The sequence below is a fragment of the Echiichthys vipera genome (genome assembly GCF_963691815.1).
Source record: "Echiichthys vipera genome assembly, chromosome: 3".
NCBI lineage: Eukaryota > Metazoa > Chordata > Actinopteri > Perciformes > Trachinidae > Echiichthys > Echiichthys vipera.
The window spans coordinates 8,924,092-8,931,004 of record NC_139828.1 but is presented as its reverse complement, the minus strand read 5'-3'; positions in this window follow the sequence as shown (position 1 = coordinate 8,931,004).

The following is a 6,913-nucleotide window of genomic DNA, read 5'->3' as shown; positions in this document are numbered from 1 at the left end:
TCAATAGAAATGTTGCTGTTGCAAATGCAATTCCCACAAAAACGAATGAAGACTCTCAAACAGGTGAGTAAGGAGAATGTAATATTGTCAACTTGTAGTAACCGTAAGAAGCACTTACAGCCTCCTGCAAGCTGACACAACCAAACACACACACACACACACACACACACACACACACACACACACACACACACAGAAACACAAGGATAAACTGTGTACACTCAGCAGCACTGATCAACTGTTCTAATACGAAGGCTTTCAGGGAGCATCACCACTCTGTATCAAAACGCAATCAGATAAACCTGGAATAAAAACTCCAGACTGATAAAACACATCAAAGTTGCTACAGGCTATGCAGCACATTTCTTACACATTCAGTACTGCAGACAAACTGCTGTTGTCATGTGAACATCATCATTCAACAGATCAATTACTTTCATGAACAGTAAAACAAAAATCAAGATATGATGAATATGCAAAAGTGCACTAAATCTGAGTTATGTCTGATTTACTCCATCGTCATTTTCAAACATAAAACATAAACTTTAAAATTAATTTAAAATGTAACTCAAACCAATTTAAAACACTGTTCAACTGAAGAAAACATCAACTTACATTGCAGAAGCTTCTCCTGATGCCTCAGAGTGAGAGAGAGAGAGAGATGTTGGTTCATTCTCCGCCATGTGACAACAGACTGGTGTTCTTGCTGCCTTCCTGGTTTAATTGGGAACAGGCTGAAGTTTATGTTAATGAGTGCTGACATCAGTCTTAACAGCCTCCACTCCATAAAGGAGAGGAGCAAAGGGCCAAAGTCGCGCCTCTTTTCCCAGGCAATTCCACTGGTCAAGTTCAAGCACAGCGCCACGATTGTCATTCAAGACACGTTGATGCACAGAGCAAATTCATTAGGGTAGGTGTGAGGCCTGCCAACACTTTTAGCTTCAAATGTTTTGCTGTTAAAAATACTTTATCAATTCTAACAATATTATTTGATCGATTCTCAAAAAGACAAGTTCACAAACAGGATGTTTTTTATTTAAAACAGTGAGTCAAGACAAATTTAGAGAACTTGTTTACAAAAAGGAGCAAAATCAGATCCCAAGCTTTGAATTATAATGAAAACATGAACATGCAAATGTTATATTCGTTTTTTTAATACTTATTACAAATATATCTATCCACTGACCCTGTTTACTGTGGTACATTAAAGGGTGTTTGCAAATTCCCAAGTCGAAAACAGCTTTTTATAGATAGACACTTTGATTTTGGGCAAGCAGTGTGTGACTGCTTTGACAAAACATTAGAAGCTTCTTTTCATGAAGCGTGAGGAAAAGGTAAAGCCATTATTGCACATATTCCCTTTAAATAGATACATATAAATGCATCATTACAGACGAGGGGATGTAAATGAAGACAAAAAAATTGACAAACTGGAGTCTAATATTTTGTTCATTTAGTGTAAATGATCATTTGTGTACAGACATTTTCATTTGACACAGAGAGGCAAAAGAAAATGTGTAAATGTGTAAAATAAAGCCTATTACATGACATGTGTTTGTCTTTGTGTGCACCTACATCGCCCGTCTGTGCATCCTGGATCATCCACGGGATCATCTACGCCACAGACACTCAGTGAAATAGAATAAGCGGCATACATTTGCGTAATTACAGTGTAAGTGTGCGACGATTCATGTCGTCCAAATCCAGAATCTGTGTGAGGACGAGCCAAAGTAACGGCTTAACACACCACGGCAGACTCAGGCCGAGCTGATTCTCTTCCCTTTCAATCTGGGCCCGGAAAAATTAAAAGATGAGCCAGATACAGTCAGTGATTATGAAGCCCGTATGCAGATAGGCTTCATCTGTGTGTATGTTTTCTTAATGTATAAACCCTCAGTTCTACTGTGGTGAAGGCTGTTACAGAAGAAAGGATTGCATCTGTAGCTGTGACACCTCACAAGATGGCAAAATGTTTCTTTTTAAATGGTCTTGTTTTGGGATATTTTTAAAAAGGCCCTTTTGACATGTCACAGTAGGAAAAGCACAGGTATAAGTGATCAAATGAATGATGGCTGAAGTCCATGTGGTAGCTCCAGATGATGGGTCCTGGTATTGTACACGTTGGCTGCCTGTCACACTCAAGAACTTACTCATTGTTCATTTCATACTGTAATCTGCTGTAAAAATATATATATTTAGGCTTGAGCACAAAAATAAAACTTCAAAACTGAGGTCCTGGCCTCTTTTTTAATTTAGACTGCAAGTTTAAATCAAATACACCATATCTTCTTATTATTACTGTAATCAGCAAGACATGTAACGTATTTGACATGCATCTGTCTACCACCACCATATCTGACACTTATGAGCGTCACATTTGGTTTGATTGTATGCAGCATGGTGTACTACCAGCGTATCCCCTTTGGAAACTCCTTTTCTCTATTCCTTCGGATAAACAGTATGTCTATGTCTATGTAATTAACAGTCGCGAGTCTCTCTACGAGATAAATCGCTGTGACAAAGCAGATCTGGCCCTCCATAACTGGTTCCCACAGCTATCCCCCCACACTGCAGCAGTTAGGAAAGAGACAAAAAGGAAAAGAGCGGGGAAAATTAAGGGACCGGCGAGGGGAAAAAAACCACGGTGGTGGTGGGAGTTTCCTTTGACTGGGCACCATTGCAACATTTGCATATATTCAAATTATCCGATGAATACCATGCATAGGGGCAAACAAAGACGAGCCAATGGGAGGGCTGCATCCCTGCTGGGGGATCCGAAGCAGCCGCCGGTATCCCAGCAGCTCCATGGGAGAGACACAGGGAAGTGGTGTGGGAACCGAGAGGCCCCCTGAGCTGAGCAGAGGGAGGGGAGCCACTTGTAGCCCGTGGTGAATTAGCATTTTATTTGTGTCCATTTTCCTCAGTAATTTCTGCCCCACCACTTCAGCCACAGATGGCTAACATGGCCGAGGGATTAGCATTTGTGTCAAAGATGATGATTATGGAAGTGTTTTTCCACCCAGACAGAGACATTTCTTCTCACAGTGTGACTGACAGTTTAATGACGGAGATGTTGGGCAAATGTACAGAATATTGAACTTGTGTCTGTATATTTTTGTTGCTTGTGATCGAAGGCAAATATTGACATTAAAATGCTACGAATGAAACGACGGACACCTCTTTATGTTGCGCTAACCGAAGGTGAAGAGGTAATAAAGTTCTCAAATGCCGTGGTTTATCCCATGAATCCATATTGTGTATGTTCTATATTCAAGGGACTGTTAGGTTTATTTTTGAAGTAAAGGCAGTAGGTAGCCAGTGTAATACCTACAGAAGGACGGCGGACGGCACGCTCCCAGCTTGGGGAAACAGGAAGGAAGACAGGCATTGAAGCTGAGATATGAACTGCTGTGGACCTAAAAAGTCACTATTTTTGGAATATTTCCACCACTTTACCTTGCCGTCAGGCAGCCCTATTTGAGCTGTTCGATGCTCTCTTCAAAGCCACCAGACTCCATTGACAAAAAGAGTCACTTTACCTCTCAGAACATAGGAGTTGCAGGTCTACCGCTGACTTGATCTGTGACATTGTTAGTTTTTCTAAATCCATAAACCTTTTAAAACACCAAGCAAACTAACGGACTGAGGCAAAAGCTCCCGTGTTCTGAGAGGTTAAATTACTCTTTTTGTCAATAGAGTATGGTGGCTTAGATAACAGCTTCAGTTCCCAGTCGTAAACTCAAACAGGTCTGACGGCATAGTAAAGCGGTAAAAATACATCCTACACTCAAACTGATATTAATAAATGCTCCTTTTTTCTAGGTGGCTAAAATATGTTTTGCTGTGTTGACCCTGTCCACTGCAGTACATTTCTCAGCTTCGTGCCTGTCATCCTTGATGCTTCTCAAAACACTCATATAACCCCACTTCAAAAAATCCAAACTCTGCCTTTTACCAGCAGCCAGAGATGGAGAAACAAACACCTTTATGTCTTTAAAAGTACATGCAAAAATAAAATCCTAATTAAAATGTGAAACGCTCCATTTCCACTCACTCAGAATGTCACAAACGAATTGCCTGAGGGTATATGCCGGGGGTGGATCAGCATGACTCATAAGGATCAGAGAACCACGCACAGTTTGATATTGGGCTGAACGACTAATTTCATGTGATTTATGTGTACAGATGCTTACCCGCTGGTGCATACATGCCCACTAGAGATGCTGCTGCTTCGTCGTACAAAGCTCCATCTGATCAGATTCTCAGCTCTCATTCAAATGTCATGCCCTTGTGCACAAATTCACGGGGCAAAGGATCAGACACATCTTCAGCAGAAGGGGTGCCGTCAATTAGCAGAAAGTGGGAATTCAATCAACTTCTGCAGACCACCCAAATAACATGAACGCACATGCTAAACACAGATTTGAATGTGGTGAAAGGTTTCTGTAAAAGATCTTTTGAGGGGCATGCTGCTGGAAACAGTCCGCACTGTTGGAGGCACGCGGGCCTCCGCTTCACAGAGGATGAGCTGACATTATAATGCATGTACAGGCCAGTGTGTGTATGTGTGTGTGTGTGTGTGTGTGAGAGAGTGTGTGGACAATCATTCTCATCCTGAGTGACCAAGCATACCACCCACAGAGGATGCATCAGTGCACCCGGAGCTGTTGTCCTTGTACCACAATACTCCCCGAGCACCTCAAATCTGAGGTTCAGAGATCACACAACATAATACAGCAACAAATTACAAAGATATAAACTTTGTCTATACAGGTTTGAAGATAACAGTGTTGGGATTATAAAGTAATTCCTTATTTGTATCCATCTAAATGGAAAAATAATACTTTAGTTCATGATTACATCAAATCAAACAGTTTCCTCTGCCCCCTCCCTGGTGCCTGTTTTAATGCCAAAGTTGAGAGTAAGAGGAGCATATCTGAGACTTTAAGCTCCACCATTTGCATAATGTTTGTTTTCATCCAATGAAATGTTGAAATACATGATGGTGGGGCATGAAACATGGAGATTATCATTAGGAGGATCTCACAGAGGTGTTCAGAGGTACTGAGGAAGAACAAGGAACTAAGACGGATAACATTTTACATTTTAATTAGAGATGAGGAGTGGGAACATGTTGATGAAATTCAAAGTGCTCTGCTGGATGCATTAAGAGGCTACATTTATTTTCTTTATTTGGAGGAGAATATATCTTAACTCATACGCTTGTCTCAAAAATAATGTTTTTTTTAAATACAATTTTTAATATCTTAATAATATTGTTTCATTCCGTGTCATCACGAGTAAATTAAAGCTTGTTTCCTCTGGAGATAAAATGATATTGAGGCTGAATAGCTGATGAGAGATGTGAGTTTTTAGATGTCCCTGTCCTTACTTAAGGGTGTAGGTTTGGTTTCACAGGTGGAGGGTGTTACTAACTTCTTTGGTCTAGGGCAGGGGTGCCCAATTCCGGTCCTGGAGCGCCACTGCCCTGCGTGTTTTAGGTTTCTCCCTGCTCTAACACACCTGATCCTAATTATGTGATCGTTATCAAACAGCTGAAGCTTGTGACAGGTTTGAAAGTTGTTAGAATCCGCTGTATTAAAGCAGGGAGAACCCTAAACATGCAGGACAGCAGCCCTCCAGGACCGGAATTGGGCACCCCTGGTCTAGGGGTTTAAAGTTAAGGCTCCTATCACTAGTCCTAACCTGGAGTGAGCTGAAGAGGTTGAGAAACAAGGAAGACACACATAAGAGCAGCTTTCAAGCACCAGAGAGAACAGGCCAAGGTAGGTTCGCTTACCAGATAGCAGGCCACGTCTCGTCACTTGTGAGCGGCGAGCTCCATCGTGTTATTTCAGTTCAGTTCGGTTGGTGTTGGATAGTTCCCTGAAAACAATAGTGCAGGTGTCCATACACTGAACCAGTGTGAAGCTGTGGTGTTGCATCTTCATCTTGCATTTTTAAAGTTTGGGGCTTTCCAAAAATTAGAAATGATATGTTCATTGCAGTAGTATTAATAACTAATGACATTAAAATCAGATTTGTTTTCCATTAATAGAAGCCTTATAACATAAGATGCATATTCTTTACTACAGACAGCACCAGGGTGCTACTGTATTTGACTGCTTTGTGTTTGAACAATGTTCAATTCTGGAAACATTTTAAGGGAATATTGACTATAATGAAATTATTGATGGATATTTGTCCTCGAATAAGGTGCAGAGAGTTTTTACCCTTCCCTGTCCTCCTCTCAGGCAGTAGCCTCTAACTAAAAGCAATCTATATAACCATATCAATATATTTTATACTTCTCCCATCTTAAAATTGGCGGCTGAACACTAAGAAGACTGTTTAGAAAGCTGTTTTTGTGCCAGAAGTACTTTCACTGGGCCATTTTGAATATTGTTAACATAGTTAGTATTGTCAATCCAAAGCACAACATACACATTGTGTTAGTAGTAGTAGTAGTAGTAGCCCCTAACAGTGGTAAAAAACCAATTTGAGATGCCTCTCAGACTTAACAGACAGCAGTAGATGACTATTGCCCATTTCCACATCTTTTTATTATTATCATTATTGAAAAAATTCAATATAAACTTCTCTTACATGTTACGGCGTTATACACAATGCTAAAAATGTAACTCTAAATGTAGAAAAAAAATAATAAAATGTATTAAAATGTACAAAGACAGTAAAACATGCCACATCTGACCATGCATCTGACTAGTTTCCGGCTAGTTTAATATTTTTTCTTACCTCCGTGTTTTCAAAATAGATTAAATTGAAAAGTCACTAATAACCGCAACAGTCTAACTCAAAAGATGACAGTGCTTCAGAAAGACTAATGTAGGCCTAATTTACTAAACCATCTCCGAGTAGCAGCAGTAGTAGCAGCAGCAGTTGTTGTGTTGGT